Raw genomic sequence first — 20,150 nt, forward strand, 5'->3', positions numbered from 1 at the left:
TTTTGAATACTTGCTTCCCTTATACTTTTTCAAAATTATGCAAAATAGATTTTAAATTTAGAGATTTTGCTTTTTTTTAATTTATTTTTAACTGGAGTACAATTTATGATGTTGTGTTAGTTTCTCTGTACAACAACATGAATTAGCTATATGTATATCCTCCCCCTTGAGCCTCAAGATTTTGCTTTATATTTGACCAATAAACTTTCTAAATGACCTTGGAAATACAAGATGAAGTACACTTTCTGTGTAAAATTAACAGTTCGGATAAGATGAAGTCTTCCAATTCTAAAATTCTGGATATAGTTTTTAAAATTCAGCTAGTGATTCTATATTTATTCTCTAGAAATAGAAACAAAGCCTCAAATAATTCTAATTAGTTTTTCTGATGAACAAAGGTAATTTCATCTAAGCTCAGGTGTTCTTTATTTTTATTCAATCACTCCCGAATTGAGTGTTATATAACTAAATTTAGCAGGAACTGATGCTGCTGAAAAACTATTCTCAAATGATCTGATGCTCCAGACCAGCAATGTCTAATAGAAATATATATTGGGTCACATAAGTAATTTGAAATTTTCTAATAGTCATATTAAAAAAAATAAAAGGGAATGAAATTAATGTTAATATACTTTAACCCATATATCCCAAATATTATCATTACAACATGTAGTCAGTTTTTTAACATGGTATAATTTGCCCTGTTTGTGTGTGTGTGTGTGTGTATTTTGCATCTTCTACATCTCAATTAAGAAGTCAGAAGTCAAAGTCTCTCAGTCCTGTCCAACTCTTTGTGATTCCATGTACATGGAATTCTCCAGGTCAGAATACTGGAGTGGGTAGTCTTTCCCTTCTCCAAGAGATCTTCCGAACCCAGGAATTGAACCCAGGTCTCCTGCATTGCAGGCGGGTTCTTTACCAGCTGAGTCACAGGTGAAGCCAAGGCACTACATTTTAATCAGAAATATTTAACAAATATTTGACTTCATAAATTTAAAACTGGAAAAATAGAACCACAGCTACAAGTTTTTTCACATATACTTAAAGGGTTTTTGTTAGTCTTTCAGTTAAATTAAATTTAAAAACTAAGTTTCTTCCTGGCAGTAACCCCATTTCAAGGTCTCAGTAATCACAGTTTGCAAGTGGACCCACACTACACAGCACATATCTGGGTGCTGATCCACTTTTCACTGGAGATAAAATGAAGTTTTTCAAGCTTCTTATTTAACAACAACAACAAATTCTATAAAGGCTGAAAGACATGTTCCTGTTAAAATCATGAATTAACATTTAATGAAATACTAAGATGAATAGGTTTATCTGAATTTTTTTTAACTCTAGTTCTCTATGAATGCCTATTTAAATGCCTATTGCCTGCACAGAATAATTATTCTAACCCTTGTTTTTGAAATAATCCAGGACACTACCTTTTTTAAGTAAAATTCTAAGCAAGAGGTAATCTTCAAAAAAATAGTTTTCTATATTTTGCTGAGCTCCTATACTTTTTCCAGGTAAAGCATCTCAAGAGTGATGAGAAAATCTTGTCCAAATCCAAATATCTAAATAATTTGAGTATCAGTTTCTTAAGTACACATACTACAAATGATCATTTTGAAGCTCAAATATTCTAACCTATGAGTAGAAACCTGAAGAGGGGGAAGGATTTCCTAATTTTCAATGTAGTATTTAACAAAGAAAAAGGTCTATTTGCTCATTATAAAAAAGATATCTATACATAAAATTTTAGAATTTTAGAAAGAAAATTAAATGTCATATATGTAAATTGCAGACTTCACAAGTAAGAGAACTGAGCTTCAGGGAGGCCAAGTGACTTGTCAAAATCACCACTATTTTCGAGCAAATCCTGAATTGGAACTCATGCTTTCTTAGTATTCTTAACATCCTTATTTCTTAATATCCTTACTTAGTGCTTTTCTCAAATTTATGCAATTGCATGTACATAAATGTAAGATCACACAATTATTACCTACCTGATTCCAGAAGTGTCTGCGTTGTGGGTTAGTCACTCAGTCACGTCAGACTCTGCGACCCCGTGGACCGTAGCCTGCCAGGCTCCTCTGTCCATGGGATTCTCCAGGCTAGAACACTGGAGGAGGTTGCCACGCCCTTCTCCAAGAGATCTTCCCGACCAGGGATCAAACCTTCGTCTCCTGCATTGGAGGCAGATTCTTTACTATCTGAGCCACCAGGGAAACCCATAATTCCAGAAGGTTGCTGGGCAAATACATACAACAATAGAGAGATTTGTAATACTTCTGCTTCTTCCATACTAAAAAAGTGCCCTAAATTTTAGCAGTAATAATGTTTTGTATGCTTTTATCTTCTCCAACCTGCAAAATGCTTAGGGCCCCATACAGATGTACATAATAAAAAAATAACAACTTCAAAAAACTTCTATAAAACATTTAAAACCAGAAAACTTATTGCAAATATCCTCTTAAAAATGTCAAGGTGAGGATCAAGTTTAAAGAAAATAAACACCCTCTGAGTGTATAATAACTTGTTTTAACTATTTATTAACTGAAATAAAGCAAAAATGTATGATTTGCATTATCAGATATATTTTACCAACAAAAGAGTGACTTACCTAAGAATACTGAATACTGTTTTGTTTGTTTTGTGAATATAAGTGTAACTTTGTTAGCAAAGCGAAATTCAGAAATTCATTTTAAAAAGTCAAGCATTTTTAGATTGTCCTGATAACTGATAATAAATTATCCCCCAAACATTTCTAATTTGTAAAGAATTCATATTTCAGGATGACCCAAACTAATATAATTTTGTAAAGTTAATAAAAATTTGCTACCTAAAATGTTGATAATTATGGAAGCTGGATGATAGGTACATGGCAGTTTATTTACATATTTTTTATACTTTGAATATATTAACATTTCATAATAAAAAGGTAAAAAATGAAGACACACCTATTTTTAATGATGAAATTGTAGTACTCAAAGTCTTTGTAGAGATGTAGTTAAAATGAACTATCAGTGATGAAAGGAAGATATTAATACCAAATAATTTGTATACTTATTATACATGAAGGATATCATGAAATAGTGGGATAAATGGATTTAAGAGCAAGCTCACAAATGGGAAGAGTCAGGGTGTATCTATGCTATAAATAGCAGGAGCTCCTGGATCTTCGCTGGAGTTTCCACTCTAACATTAATGTAGCTTATCCTTAACTTTCTCAGAGTCTCAAATTCATAATTCAGATTTTTGAGTTGAGAAAAACATTTCTATTCACTTGAGTCAGTCAGTGGATTAGCTTCTTCTAGGTGAATTGCCCGTTTCAGATCCATCAGCTGAGGCCTGAGGAATGAGGTCCTTAAATATGAAACAATCCTTTTCTGAGTAGTAGACAGAACAAATTCTTTCTAAAAGGGTAGGAGTGGGAAGGAAATTTTGAAATTTTTTTTCCATTAGTATTGCACTTGCTGGCTTGCTTGCTATGTGGCTTCAGTCACGTTTGACTCTGTATGACACCATGGACTATAGCCCCTGCCAGGCTTCCCTTTCCCTGAGGATTCTCCAGGAAAGAATTCTAAAGTGGCTTGCCATTCCTACTCCAGGGGATCTTTCCAACCCAGGGATTGAACCTGAGTCTCTTATATCTTCTATGCTGGCAGGCAGGTTCTTCACCACTAGTACCACCTGGGAAGCCCCAGTATTGCACTATTCCGCATGTTTCTGCTGGTCTCAAATGCCGGCTCTTTCACCAAAAGTTATATGTATTCCAAAATTTTCAAGAAGGTCAGCCCATTGTTGTTTGATACTTAGTCTTGATTAGAGCCTGCATTTTATCAGCATACATGTCATATTCATTTTATTTCAGTATTGTGCCAACATGTTGTTCTGTGTTTCTCTAGGTCACGATGACTTGGGAGTGATGAAAGGGTCAAAAAATTCTGTAACAAAGTGGTATTTCAGTTGCCTCAGATATGGACTGGCCCAGCTTCAGAGTAGAGAATAACATAGGGGGATATCTGTTTTTCTTCTGGTCTCTCTCTGCATATTCTCAAGATAGCTAATATTACTCCAATCCTCATCCACACATGATTGAGTTCAAAGACAGGAAACAGGCAACAGCTTTCCAAAAAATGTACTGATAAATATCTCACTGGTCAGATTTAGGTCACAATCCTCTGCCTGAGAGCTAGGGATCTCTGTTTGCTCTCCAGTCAACACTGAAGTTTGATTAGAAAGTAAGGAGGAAGTACATGGCTTTGTTGTAGACATGAAATAGCGTCTGTTCTTACACCCCTTCACTGTAGTGCAGACACTAAAATTTGGATGGAATTGACTTTATTCCAGTGGTCTTTGATTAGTGAAAGCCAATGCCCCATTCATTTCTTTCCATGGAGGTTAGTTCAGTTATCCAGGCTTTGCCCAATTGGCACATGGCATTTCTCTGGCCACAGGAATGCTTTCAGGGCTGGTGTGATCCAAACTAAACTGACAGGTTTTGTTGGATCATCTAGAGTGCAGCAACTCTTTCTTTTCCTGGAAAATTCCTTAATGCGGAGGACTCCTTTGACCATTTTGTCTCAGTGAGAAAAACCAAATTTAGGATGAATTTGGCTCTACAGAAGGCCAAGCAGAAAGAAAAACATAAATTAGTTTTCACACTGACATTGTTGAGCTGCCAAATCAAACCATGAATTCTACCAGTTAAGAGAGCCAGTCAATCCCCTTTTGTATTAGTTTTTAAGAATAAGAACTTATGAAAAATGTGTATTTATATAAGAAATGTGCTTTAGCAAATCTGTTGTAAGGATTTTTTAAATCCAAACTTTTACTGAGATGGGTAAAAACTTTTAAATTTTTGCAATTAATTATTAGATCTTTTTCACTACAAGTTAGCTAGTCCATGCCAAAAAAAACCTTTCTCTTGAAGTTTTTCAAAAAGAGATGTTAGATACTTTAATTTTGTGTCAGTATATCTAAAAGATGTCCTTTTTACTGTATATGCAGTATGTTTGTGTTGGTTTTATATACAATTAAAACTTTGATTTTTTTTCTTTGAAATTTATAGATATGGTTTATGTGATGTGAGCATAGAAATGCTGAATATTTAACTTAAATTTGCTTCATCTGTATAAGAATACAATGAAATTGGAATTTAGCCTCTATGTTGCAAGATTCCTAGTAGTCCATTCCCAGAAACTTTGAAGGAGATGAAGGAGTTCCTTTCACACCCTGAGTTGTCATCAGAGGCCTGCGGTTTGGTCTTTCTTCACACCTTTGCCGCCAGTGCTATGGGCTCCTTTTGCCCTCCACCTGCTTAGAGTTACCGACCTTGTTCTGCTCGTTTAGGCCCAGTGGCCCAAGACAACTTGGTTCCCATGCAGGGGTTTCTTAATTTGGATTATGCCACATTTATGTAAAGGAGTTGTGGAATGATTATCCATTAATAAATATACTTGTTGTTGTGTTAGTTGCTCAGCTGTGTCCAGCTCTTTGTGACCCCGTGGACAGTAACCCACCCGGCTCCTCTGTCCATGGAATTCTCCAGGCAAGAATACTGGAGTGGGTTGCCATGCCCTCCTGGAGGGGATATTCCCAGCCCAGGGATTGAACCCGGGTCTCCCACATTGCAGGCAGATTCTTTACCATCTGAGCCACCAGGAAAGCCCACAAAATATAATTGAGCTGTTCCCAGATAGTGTGCTCTTATTAGGTTGACCTGTGAAACCTGATTCCTTGTGCCACAGACACAAGCAGAAACTCATTTTTGAGGTTAGTTTATTTGAGCTTAAAATACAGCTTATAAAATTTATGCATGGATACATTTATCTCTTGGATGGAACAATATGAGAAAATTCTAGTTGGCTTGCTTTCATAAGGAGCTTTCAGAATTCAGTGCAGATGGTACCTGGGTTAGCAACATTGTAACCTCTGATCTTCTAGCTTTGGCCTTTCAGAGGCTGATGATGCATTTAAGATGCCATTGGGAGTTTCCGCAGTCTTATGGATAGCTTCTCAACACTTTAAGAAACCAAAGCATAAGACTTAGACATTTTTGTAATATGGACTTTTCATTAATTATTTTTGTATTAATTCATGTACTATCATTAGGGATGTTTATTTCCCCTTTATGTAATTTTTGTCTCTAAGTAACCATGAGAAAAGAAAACTAGTTTTCACCCCTTTTATCTATCTCATTGCTTTTAAGTGTATTTTACCTATGTAAGAGAAATTGCATTTAAGTATTTACATATGAATGTATTTGAGTTAGTGTTCTTTTTAATATTTTCTTAAAATGTGATGGGCAGATGTATGTGAAGACTCCATTTAATGAACTGATACCACCCTGCTGAGTCTTAAGCATCAGTGCATGCCTGTGCTAGGCCAGGTTTCATTTCCAGTTTATTTCAATTAAGTGTCTGTAATGTAATTACATGGCACAGGAAGGATCTGTTGATGTTGTGAATTTGATTTTTAATAAGATTACTCTAAACTATCATGTGCCTTTATAACTTTGAAAATTCCTCTTATGTAATTATCTATCAACTGTTAGGAAGAGTCTCATTTATACAATTATTGGCAAGATTTCCTTTAAGGTGGGTTACAGTAAGAAAGGTACCTAGGCTCACTTTTTGGTTTATTAACTGCAGAATCTTTTTTAATACACCTGGCATTTCTTAGCCAGAGATAATTCCAAAATATCATACATAGAATTTTCAATAAGAGCAAAAATTCATTAATTACATTATAAATTTGCCTTTTCTTGACTTTTATCCTACTACTTCTCTATTCTTCACATACATTTTCTTCTTCTTTTTCTTAAATTTCCAGAATTTTTATTGGGGAATGAAGCAGTTCTTAATATTCATGTTGCTAATGATTACTTGGGTTTTTGGTTTTGAGACATCATTTCCCTGCAAATCTCCATGTCCAGAGTTTACTGAGTTTCATTCTTCAATTGATACTTATTTGGTTAATATTCTTACTAACAGTGAGAAGGAAATTGTAAATTTAGTGGCATGTGTTGTTGAAGAGAAACATCCACAATAATAATTTTGTATGACTTACAATATTAACTATTATCTTAAATATTGATGAGTACATATACACTTCCTTTATTTTATTCATTATTAGTGATTCGTATGTTTTTCCCCAGAAGATTTGAAAATTAGAAGCATGTTTGCAAAAATTGCTAATTAAGGTCAAGCTTAATAAACACTGAATTGAGCATATTCATATAACCTAAATATGATAAGTTGATAAGCATGAGTTTGATTTCATTTTACTATAAACTTATGCTGAAACACAAATGGAGTTATTTTTAATGTAGGAATTTCCATTTTTTCTTTTTTGGCTGTATCAGAAGGCTGGAAAGAATTGGTTTTTTTATATATTTTTGGTAGAAAAATTACCAGTTTAAAATTTTCTTCCAGATTTTCTATTTTAAAATCTAATCCTCTGAATATAAACAGTATTCAAAGGCAAAAAGGTGGGATCTAGATAGCTATATATGTTAATAACAAATACAGTATTAATGATAAACCATATTATGACAAAGACTGTATATATTTATTCAGTAATTAAGTTATTCTCACATACTTAAAATAATTTAAAGGTATAATGAAATCTTATTAAATATAGAATTTCATCACTACTGATAGCATATTCAAAGTAGAACTTTCTTCCCTGTATTAAAATATTAGGAACCTAAAATAGGATATGTAATTGTAACACTTTTTAATTTAATTTCTTCATTAAGTTTTTCCAACACTGATGTGTAGATAATAGACTTAAATCCTCTCTGTTAAATAAGAATATTTGATGCATATTTGTCACTGTGATGTCTTTCATCCTGAAAATTGAAGTTAACCTCACAGTACTGCCCCCCAAGAAAATCCTTGACTGCAATCTCTGACATTAAACCTCTCTGCAGTCTTTATCTTGGACATTTGAGACTCAAGCTGCCACATTATGTGAACTATGGTCAGTAACATACCAACTAGTTTTACTCACCAGGGAACAAGCTGAGATTGAGTAAGTAGCCTGCTATAGTTCTGAAATTAACAGTTATCTTGACAAGAATTGTTTGTCTTTTTCTCTTATTTTAATTGATGGACACTTATTGGATCTCTAGAGAACTGTAAGTGACTTAGGCTAGTTGATTCAAAATAGTAGATTGAGCCACTAAATTTTAACCCTTAAGTTTTTTCTCTCCCTGTCTCCTAAAAATTGAACAGTTAAGAGTGTCTAGTTATTTTTTTGTCTTATTATATAGTTTTTCATGTGTAGCACCATATTTATTTTGTTCTTATGTGAACCAGTGACCTAATATTTACTTAAATTTATTTGTTAAGCACACATAAAAGAATGATTTAATAGCTTAATTCATAATAGGCTGGGATAGGTAGGAAGAATTTCTCCTGGTATATTGATTTACCTTTGTAAATCTCAACCCTGTAACTACATTTTGAAATGACACTTACCAATTCTGGCACTTTTGTAATAGCAATGACAAATATTTTATTTGGAAGAGAAAATGCCATTTTTGAAATATTATTTTTTATTAGTACTTTTACATGTGTCAAGATGTGCTAGTTATTTGTTGACCTGGTGGCTGTGAACTCATAATTTCATCTTCTTTTCTAGAAGAGAGAAGACCCCCGTCAGCCGAGGGTGACTCTGGTGAAGGGGTCAGCAGTGAGATGTTAGCAGCCAACACTTATAGTGGCTGATGGATGGACGCAACCGCCTGGTGAAGGGAATCTGTGTGGAGCATCAGAGTCTGCTGCAGTTGGAAAGTAATACAATAAATATTTCTAAAGTGATGAAATGTCATATAAGGTAGGTCTCAAAAATATTCTAAACGAAAAGCATTAGGAGCCATTCCTCAAAATTTTATTAGTTTTAAGATAAATTTAAAAGTGCTATTCCATACAAAGAATAATTTTTATAAATCATTAAGACTTCAGTATATCACAGTCAATTAATATAAGAGTGAAATGTAGATAAATATTTGAATGAAAAAAATTATAAACATTTCTATGGGAGAGCATAATAATACCACCTTTTACGATTTTCTTTTGTAAGGATGACTTTCACTTGAAGTGTTTGTTGGCAATAAGATTAACTATGACATACTATATGTGTTATATTGATACATTCAGTTATATATTTAATACATATTTATTGAAAACCAACTATGGATACAATGCAAAGGAAGTTTTGCCGAAGAGAGCATTTGTGATCATGTAGTCATACAACAGTATAAACTTACAAACTTTGGGTTGAATGCTACAAAGAAAAATTTATTGATGTACAAGAGTATATTTCAGGTATGAGAGAGTGAGTCTTGGAGTGTAGGGAAGGTTTCCCTGAGGAAATGATGTTTGAGCTGAGGTCTGTATGGTGGAAAGTGTCAAAGAAGATAGTGGAGACTCTTTGAAGCCAAGTGGACACGATATTAAGATGGAAGGGAAAATGGTGCTTTCAAGGAACTGAACAAAGTCCAAAGTAGTAAAAGGTTTGTAAATATAGGGGAAAGGGTTTGAAATGATCATTTAGAAATAAGCATAGGCTAGTTTATAAAGAATCTTGTAGAGCATAGTAAAATTTGGATTTGGATCTTCATTCTAAAAGCAATGAGACATCATTGATTAGCTTTAAACAGGAAAATAACATTACCACAATGAATTTTTATTTTTAAATATCTCTCTGGTCTATAAAGTGGGACAGGAGTGGATAGGTGCAGGGCAGTGAGTTGTCTGGGGAGAGATTGTGAGTTTAGATAAATGAGTAAATGGTTGGGATAAGGTGGTGGCTTCCCTGTGGGGGTTATAAGCAAGAGCAGAGAAGAATCTTCCATTTCTGCTTTTCCTGCTGCACTGATGCTCTTGGATAGGAGAGTTTCCTCCTCTCAGTGGGCTGATTTTACTCTCATTCTGCCCTCTTGACAGCAGTCATGGCTGAGAGTCAGCAGAGGGGCCACAAAAGTGCAGGGCTACTTTCAGCATTCTAGAAAAGAGGTGTGGGAAGGTTCTAACTTTTTGTAACTCTTGTGCTTGTTCTATTTCTACTTGTAATTCTGATTCTGCGGGTCTCATGAATATACTTCCGAAAGTTATGTTGAATTAACTTTTCAAATTACCTTAGTGATTCTGGTTGGAGCATCAATATAGTCTCAAAAAATTTTTGTCTAATTCCCCCTTTTTTCGATATCAGGCAATCCCAATGTGGAATGCCTAGCATGAAGCTGGGCTTTCCTGGTGGCTCAGAGTTAGTAAAGTGTCCTCTTGCAATGCAGGAGACCCGGGTTTGATCCTGGGTCAGAAAGATCTGCTGGAGAAGGAAATGGCAACCCACTCCATTACTCTTGCCTGGAAAATTCCATGGATGGAGGAGCCTGGTAAGCTACAGTCCTCAGTCATCCATTGGTTACCTTGGTTACCCATTCTTCACTGCTTGTAGGTAGGGACAATGTGGAAATCCATGGAAGTGGAGCTGTCAGCAGTTCAAGCATGTACCTCAAGGAAGGTGCTGCGTCGCTCGGGTTCCTCCCTGATAGTCACTAAAGGAAAGATTTGGTGAGAACCATTGGACGCGTGGCATAGTCCCCTTTGGCATAGTTGAGTTTTTGGTGGAGATTTCCAGTGGAGACCTCAACGAGACTTCTCTCAATGGAGCTCTTTGGTTCAGCGTCATGATTTGTTCCAATAATATAAACTTGAAAATTACTAGCACAGAGGGGCACATTGGGTGGCTTCCCAGGTGGTGCTAGTGGTGAAGCACCCACCTCTCCCGCCAGTGCAGGAGACATAAGAGACATGGGCTCATTCCCTGGTTTGGGAAGATCCCCTGGAGAAAGGAATGGCAACCCACTCCAGTATTCTTGCCTGGAGAATCCCATGGACAGAGGAGCCTGGTGAGCCACAGTCCATAGGGTTACAGAGTCAGACATTATTGAAGCTACTTAGCACTCACACACATACACAGCCCCTTGGGTGACCATATAATTTATTGTCTAAGCCAGAACAACTTTGAAAGTAAAAGAGGTGTTATGGACCATCATGCTGAAACAATAAGCGATTGAGAATGCCCTAAAAACATCACAAAATGCAGTCATGAGCAAAGAAAGAAACCTTGAATTTGCTTTAAATTGTCAGCAATTCCTCACGTAGATTTCATCAGTGGAGATTGGTGTCGTTTGTAATTTACATTGCTTTGTATAAGTCACTGTTATTCACAACTCATTTAAGTAGGAAAAACCAACAACATTAACTTGAAATTTAAAAGTCCACCTTTTTTTGGTCAGGGAAAAAGAAATGTCATAGGATTATTATTTAGATAGTTGTCTTTAGCGTTTATAATTTTGGAAGGTTCTGTTTAATTAGAACCATAGAATGTGAAATTATGTTCAGAGGGGTATGTCATTCTTTGTGGCTGCTCTGAACCTTTTGACCATCCTTGTTCTCCTGGCTTTTGACGTATGCATTCCTAGACTCTTTCTCAACTAAATGATAGTTTAGGCTGAAGTAGAAATCTGATGGAATCTTCTGGGAAGCCTATTGTTTTCAATGGTAAAAATTACCCTTCTCCAGTTTTAAATGTAGAAATGATGTCCAAGCTGTAGTGTCAGTCTTGTGTTCATGAAGAAAAGACAAAAAATAGATATCCTGGACTTGAATTATTGAGCTAGTTAAACAGTGTTCAGTGTTAGCAGCAGCAGCTGTGTTTTTTTTTGTTTTTTTGAGAAAAATTAGCTTCTCTTATGTAACACCCTATTGATCAGTTTTACCTCCCTGGTGGCTCAGATGTTAAAGAATCTGCCCACCATGCGGGAATCCCAGGTTTGACCCCTAGGTCAGGAAGACCCCCTGGAGAAGGGAATGACTACCCATTCCAGTATTCTTGCCTGGAGAATTGCATGGACAGAGGAGCCTGGTGGGCTACAGTCCATGGGGTTGCAAAGAGTTGGACATGGCTGAGCTTCACACTTTCACTACATCTTTGCATGAGAAGCACTCCACAATGGCCAGAAGCTGATAATTAAGCAACTATCCAACAACTTCCTTCCAGAAAAGTTGTTCAGTGTGATCATTATCATGAATTTTATGTTTGTGTGCTAACTGGCTTCAGTCGGGTCTAACTCTTTGCAACCCTGTGGCAAAGCCCACCGGCTTCTCTGTCCATGAGATTCTCCAGGAAAGAATACTGGAGTGGGTTGCCATGCCTTCCTCCAGGGAATCTTTTTGACCCAGGGATCGAGCCTGACTCTCTTACGTCTCCTGCATTGGCAGGCGGGTTCTTTACTGGTAGAGTCACCTGAGATGCCCAATTTTATGTTTATATCTAGTAAAACTTTACCAGTGAGTGATAACATGGGTCCAAAACATTCATTAGGTAAAATGGATGAGAGATTATGTTTATGCAAAAGTAGTGACGTGACTGGAGCAAATTTGTCTACTATCGGTCGAGGTTCCCTGGGTGCTTCTGAATGGCTCAGCCCTGTCCTGGTCTTGCTTGGCTTGTTTTTCTGCTCCAGGATAAAGTTAGTGAAGGCTGTTAAGAGTTGTGCCAGAGTGATTCACAAGAGGAAACATGATGTGTGTTTTTCTGTCCCAGTCCAGCTAGGGTAGAGAGGATATTGTAGATGCAGGATCTGCTTTCTACCTGCTTACTTCCTAGGAGCGGGCTGCCAACTCTTCTTGCCAGGCCTGAGCCTCACTTTGTCCTATACAGATCCCTCCCCTTTCTTTGAAAATTTGCCCTTCAACTCTTTGAGAACTATGCTTGATGAAAGACAAGAACCAAGATCCAATTCAGTTAGATCTAAAATCACCTTTCCATGGAATTTTGTTGGGGGCCTCATTGTACTGTGTAGCTATACTTCAAAAACCGGTCTACCTTGCAGAAATAGCTACTCATTAAAAGTCTATTCTTTTCTGAAAGACAGAAGATTGAAAGATAAAAGGTGTGGCACTCACCTGACTTCTCTTTGACTCATATCAGAAATACTGAAGTTTCTAGGAGGCTGGTAGTTTTACAATAAAGAATATGCCTGGCTATGAGCCTTTCAGTGCAGTGTCTTAGCCCTAACTGCTTTAAGTTTTTTTCCTTAACAAAAATTCAGCAAGATTTTTGTTTAATATCCTGCCAGCATGTTTTCTGGAGAAGGGAATGGCACCCCACTCCAGCACTCTTGCCTGGAAAATCCCATGGATGGAGGAGCCTGGTAGGCTACAGTCCATGGGGTCACAAAGAGTCAGACACAACTGAGTGACTTCACTCACTTCATACTTTATCACTGGAGAAGGAAATGGCAACCCAATCCAGTATTCTTGCATGGAGAATCCCATGGACAGAGGAGCCTTGCTGGCCGTGGTCCATGGGGTCAACAGAGAGTCGGACATGGCTGAAGTGAGTAAGCATGCATGCACCATGTTTTCTAATTGGGTTCTATAATCATATGCTTATGTAAATGTGAAAAAGATAAATATTATTCTTAAAAAAAAAACAACTATAAGACTTTTTACAACTAACATTCCTGAACCTTTACTGTTAACAGCATAGTGAATATCTTAGATTCATTTGATCCAGACTCTTTTGCTGGAGGTGCCTGGGGACTGATGTCTCATAAAACACATGGGGTTTTGTCAAATTTACCTGCTAAATTTGAAGGTGTACCTTTTTCTGGATTTGGAATTCTACTGTTTGCATAGTGAGATATCTCTTTTTTTGTGCCCCCTTTCTATGTTTAGGTGTTTAATTTTCCAACATATTTGTATCAGAGGACTAATATCAGAGTAGTCTCATGATATAAACTGAATTTCGAGAGTAGGAAATTTTTGCAAGTGGGAAATTGTTCAATTTGATGTGTCTGGAGCAGCAATCTGCAGACCCATGGGCTCCATGTATAACATGACATGCTATCTGACTGGAAAATGAACAATTCAGCAATGAGCTTTAGAGCTGGAAGATTCTTAGATATCTCCTTCACTCTTGTTTTACATATGAGAAAATTAGTGATCATAAAAGTAGGGTGGCCTACTCTTGGTTAGCAGCCAGTTAGTGGAAGAACCAGAATTAAAATATTAAATTATTATTTTTCCCAGTACACTAGACTGTCCCACAATCCTCAGAATACAGTATTGACTTAATACATGTTTCTTGAATACAAATTAATGCAAATAATTGTATGTTTTCTCTGAAGCTTCCTCTCTGTATCTCCTTCAGGAATTAGTAAATTAGTTTTCCGAGTTTCTTTTTACCAATCATAAAGATCAATACTTCATTTTAGAACTCTTCCATAAAAGAAATGAGGGAAAAAACTGAGTGGCATGGATGCTTGGAAACAAAGAAAAATGTAAGAATTATAAGTTATTCCTTAAAAAAAGAGTTCCTTTTCATGTTTCATAAAATTTCCTGCCAACCAATGACATGAGTAGCTTTAATAATTTATGAGTGCATCATGATTGCCAAATATGTCCCTGATAGATGTTTTTCTGTGTTTTTAATTTGTGAAGAACAGTGGCCTCTGAACCAGTGCATCCATACTTCTTCACTTTGATCTTGTATTAATGTATTTTCTGAAGATATATAACATACTCTTGATATTTTTATATTTTTTTATTATATTTGAGTCCATGACATGCAATTAATCCAGAATCCCCAAAACCCATATTTTATACCAACCATTCCCCCAAATCTGAATTGAGAGACACATTTGTGTAAATATGAATACAAATGCAAAAAAAAATTATATTTGTGTATTGAAAGGACATATAATGAAGATCACAAATATGAGCAAACAAATCCATATCATGATACCAAACTTTGTGGCACATATAATTCCCTTAGTAATCTAAGATTTTAAGGAGAGTTACCCTCAAGTGGGCAAAATAGGCAAGAAAGAAGCTGCTACACACTCTGTAGTGATCAGTTTCTGAAGGAAGTAGGGAAACATTCCAGAAGGACATATTGAAGACAATTAATTCTCCAGATTAATTGACACTATTAATTGAACTAGATTTCTTCTTTACAAATAGTTCCCATATCTCCCAGCGGTTTCATATTCATTTGTATCACATACTATGCCTCACCCCAGGGTTCTGGATATTGAAATCCATAGATCAACTCATTTGTGTAAGGAGTCTAATTTCTCTTGATAACCTACAAGGAGCAAGGTAGGAATGCACTTTTGTCAGCTTCCTCCTGATGCTGATTTCTGTTTGCATTTTTAAATTTAAATGTGATAGTCTTGAGGAAAAAGAGAAACTCCATGAATTATATGAAATAATTTATACCATCAGGGCAACCCCATAAAAAATGAAATTAGAGCCAAAACGATATAATTTAATATGGCTTGAAAAATTTTCTACCTTAAGACAGCTATTGTTTTCTGTTTGTTTCAGTATTTGTGTGTGCATATGCATGCTCAAAGTAAGGGTTGTTAGAAGCATTTCCCTTCATGGTCTTCTGTTAAAACAGAAAACTTTAAGGGAGAGTAAAATGTTAAACCTTTGCTACCCTACTATCAGTGAATTTATTAGAGACTTTGCTCAATTGATGAAAGTAGAAATACTGAGTTTTGAGATACTAAGAAGCTATTGTCCACTGCAAAAATTTAAAATAGGGCAAGTACAGAGTTGGAGGGACTGAAGCTATACTTAAGGGTCCCAACTGTATTTATAGGGATGTTTGATTTATCTGGAGGACCCACTAGTAGTAGAAAATAGTCTGTACACACATGGAAGTAGATTAAAGAGCCATCATGACTTAATTGTTAGAAGTGTATTAATTTAGTAGAGACAAAGTCAATAGCACTCACATCATCATTGAAGTCAAATCACTCTTTATTCTTGTATTCTGCACTTGATGTACTTGATGCTCAATAGGTTGAATCAAAAATGATTTTCAAAGTGAGTTGACAGTGGTCAGATTTCCTTTATAATCGGGTGCCAAGATGATTATGCACACATCACATTTACAGAGGCCTTCTCCTCGAGTAGTAATTTCTATAATACTGGTTTAAAAAAAAAAAAAGCTAGACAAGATGTGGTTTTTGAGTACAGGTTCTCAAAAAATGTGCAAAGCTGGAATGTAATTGTAGGCTGTATTATTAACTCAAAGGCTGGCATCATTTCAGCATAAAAAATAACAGTTATGGGAATGAGGACCCCCTTTTTGAATCATGAAAGTGCTTGTGTATGGATATTATAAGGGATTTTCCTGAGCCTTATTCTTAAACAGATTACACTATTCAAAGTCTCAAAGAATCAAAATCGTGCTCAGCTGGGGCAGTCAATGTGCAGTCTAAACATGTGACAGATGCAGAGAAAACTTCAAAGATGCCATTACAAATGCCTGTGGAGATATTTAAGGAGCCAGATGCTACTGTTTCATGTCTTCCGCAGTTCTGAATGTGTCCTGTGATCACCTTCCAGAGAGGAGGTGTGGTTCAATCTGGTGAGGAACAGAACACCACCTAATCTTCTCGTTGCTGTTGTTCACATACATTGTATGGCCGCGGTGTGAGGGTTTGGGATCAGGGATTCTAACAAGGATGCCATGTATATGAATTTGCTATTCCTTGTGAAAGCAGGAATGTACAACTGCAAGGAAATATGTGATGATGTATTCTCTGAAAGCTCTCCTCTCTAAAAAGTGTGATTTATAGGTGTGTATTGCCATGGAAACAATTTTTTTCCTTTAACTTTTGCCATATACTTAGACTCTAAAAGAAGTAATAAACATATTCATATGGTTCATGTTTATTTTCCATTTTGTTTGGTGGTAAGAAATAAATTACTTGGGACAATGTATTAAGTGTTTTGTTTCATTTTCATCACTACTGCCTTCTGGAGAAGAACTTAATATTTTGAGCTAGCATGAAGCCCCAGGTAAATACAAAGACTGTGAGATTTAACTAGAAATTTAAAAATGCCACCTGCTTTATTTCACAAGGATTCCTTTATTTTTAGTTTTCTTCTCCATTACAGTCTATGTAAGAGAGTTTGTTTTGCTGCAGCTTTTAAGAACACACGTTCATAGGCTTATTCAAAAGGAGCAAAGAGTATCAAAGACAATTTTCTAGGAAATATGTGATACAGGAAATTTCTAGGAAATATGTGATATAGCATTAAAACAATCTAGAAAATTTGAATTGCTATGTAATGTCTGAGCATATTTTTTTTTGCTTTGAAAAAGTGATTCTGCCCAAATTTGTTCTTATTTTATTATATGAATGATGTGCCCTAGCTCATCCTCTATTGAATCTGATCTATGGAGAGATTATTTTATTAATTTTTAAATTGAAATTTGTGACATATTATAAAAGACAAAAGGCATAATTATTTACATGAAAAGGGATGGCTATAAGTGTAAAATAAATAGCAAAGGATATTTTTCTTTCTAGTGTAAACATCTGGCAGTAATCCTTGCTTACACAATTAATGGGCATTTAATTGGCAATGATCAGTTTATTGCCGCAATATGAAGTGAATGTTTCCCCAGGAACAAACAGCTGTTGCAAGAATTTCACAGTGATTTAGCAAACACCAGGTGATAGCTGTATCTAGAATGAAGTGTTCTGTCTCTCAGCAAATCACAGTGCATCGAAAAAACACAGTGAAAAGTAGCATAGCCAAAGAGATCCAATCGTCACTGACGTTAACATCTATCTAAAAAGCAGACTTCATGAAACAACACACTAATTTTGCTAGATGTTATCCATGCCTCAAATATAAAGAAAGAATACCTCCAAGAAGCAATAATAAATTGGCATGGCATTCTTCTCTTTAAAAGTAGTATTTTATGTCTTGTTTCAAAGACATAACAGTTGACAAAACTTTTGTTGTATTCTAATACTTTGTCCCTTTAAAAGTCTTAGAAAATTTGATAGTCATGATCTAATTTTTTGATTAAAAAGTTATTGAAGTCATTCAATGGTTACTGACAATTATATTCTTTCTTAATAGATTTTGTTCAACTGTCTAAAATTAAATGTACCGTTTTTTAATTTGCATTGCTTGTGAGCTGCTTTCCCATTAAGTTTTAAATAAAAAGTTTTTCATTTTTCATTATGCACTCTTATTACTAATTTAATAAAATGATAATAGCTATGCAAAGTTTCTGTTACTACTCAGCTTTTGGCATGTATTGAATTATACATTTTAAATGTAGCACACTTGCAGACACTGTTATTTCATAAAGTTGAGTTTCATTAGCGAAGAAAGTAATTTCGCTCCAGCAAAAAAATGCTTTTATTTACTATAGTATTTAGTATTAGCTCATACTAGAGTCTGCGAACAATGAACTCAAATGAACAAAGCATCAAGGGCCAATTTAGAGAACAATGCTTTTATTTTTTTCACGTATGCATTCTACAATAATTCATCTCCATGACAAAAGCAGACAATCAATCATCTTCTATTGTGCCTTTCTCAATAAAATTACCATCCTTGATGTAACAAAAAAAGCTGTCTAAGTAATAGGAACAGCTTTACATGCTCAAATCAATAAATTGACCATACTTCCAAAAAACTTTACCCATTAATATGACAATGCAGTTTTATGTTTAACTGATCCACATTAATATAAATTATTAAGTAACATTGTTCTTTTTTAATTCAAGAAAGCGAAAAATAAGAAAGCTTGTTAAATGAATGCTTTCAAGTGTCTCTGTGACAAAACTTTGTGACTTACGTATGTGTTGATATGTTATTATAACTGTATAAACTGGAATACTGTATGTAAATTGTTACAAGAGCATGTAAGAGTGCCAGATTTAAAACAATCTTATGATATATGGTATTGTTGTAAAACGAGATATTTATATGGTAGTATATGTTAAACATACAAACTTATGCACATATTTCAAAAAGTGAAATCTGAAAATGTCATGTGAATGTAAAGGAAACTTAAGTTCAAATGTTAAGTACAAGTTTCCACACCAGGAAAATGAAGAAGGAATATTATAGATATAGGTATAGCTGCATACACATTCTAAATAATTTGGTCTTTATTTTCAACTAGAAGAATAGAAATTTAACATGAGAAATGAAAGTTTTTTGAAGTTTTTAAGCCAATATACAGTGCAAACTGATATATGCATTTATTTTCATATAGTTTGTATATATATAAAATACTATTTTGAGTTTTAAATTTCTCTCACAGAGATCAAAGGGAATTACAGCAAAATTCATAGATTAAAATATAAACCATTTCTATATAACCTACTAGAGCAACAGGATTAATTTGAGCTACTAACACTCATGTCATTAACCACTCCAAAATTCAGATGACTTTAGAACCTCTGAAGACTCTCCTTAATTGTATTTTCTTTTTTCTGAATTAATGAGGCCAGGCCATAACATGTTTCAAGAAAATGAAATCCTTTGTTATAGAAATGCAAATGCTGTGACTTAGCTTCTAAGATCCTATATGGTATAAATGACTATGTGAATAGTTTTATTGCAGTATACAGAGCATCATAATAATTCATAATTTTCAATAACTTATCTACCAGTTACATAATTAAATTCTTAATACTTTGTGCTCATATCGCCTGAAAGTTTACAGTATCTTCATGAGTTACACCATGTCAAAAAAATGGCATTCTAAATTTGATATTAAATATTCTATTAGATTTTAACCTCATAGTAATTAATCTGAAAAATTGCAATCAAAACATATTACTATGCCTGCAAGTTTAAAGTAAACATTAGTGAAAATTTTGTGCTGCATTTCATTCTAAAATAAATGTTTTAATTGAAATGTTTTTAGCTTTAAACAGTTGCTTATTTTATTGCCCTTTTCTTTCCTCATGAACTGGTTAATTCACTTTGATTTAATTCCCACTCAATGTGATTTATAGTTATTTACTGAGAGAAATTTGTTAGAGAATCAATTCTTACTATGGAAACTTGCTTACTGATACATTACTCTTACTCAGTTCAAAGAAACAGATTTCAGGGAAAAGTAAAAGTAGAAAATTTTATGTTGGATGTTTCACTTTTGTCTTGCCATCTTTAGCTTTATTTGCTGAAAAAAGAAAAAGCAGAATGTATCACTTAATAAGAAATCACAATGTGGTTGATCATGCCATCACAACAGTGTAGCTCAATTTTCTTGAACTATTAACTTATCTTTATAGGAAATCTAAG

General features: G+C 34.9%; 1 long non-coding RNA gene across 1 annotated transcript in view; it reads left to right on the forward strand.

Moving 5' to 3' along the window:
* LOC139032475 (uncharacterized) overlaps positions 1-20,150 on the forward strand; it is a 48,688-nt gene that overhangs the window by 8,052 nt on the left and 20,486 nt on the right. The window contains exon 3 of the long non-coding RNA XR_011485031.1: positions 8,638-8,832. This is a non-coding gene — a long non-coding RNA (uncharacterized lncRNA). The remainder of the gene's footprint in view (positions 1-8,637; positions 8,833-20,150) is intronic.

Source organism: Odocoileus virginianus, chromosome 3 (genome assembly GCF_023699985.2).
Source record: "Odocoileus virginianus isolate 20LAN1187 ecotype Illinois chromosome 3, Ovbor_1.2, whole genome shotgun sequence".
Taxonomy (NCBI): domain Eukaryota; kingdom Metazoa; phylum Chordata; class Mammalia; order Artiodactyla; family Cervidae; genus Odocoileus; species Odocoileus virginianus.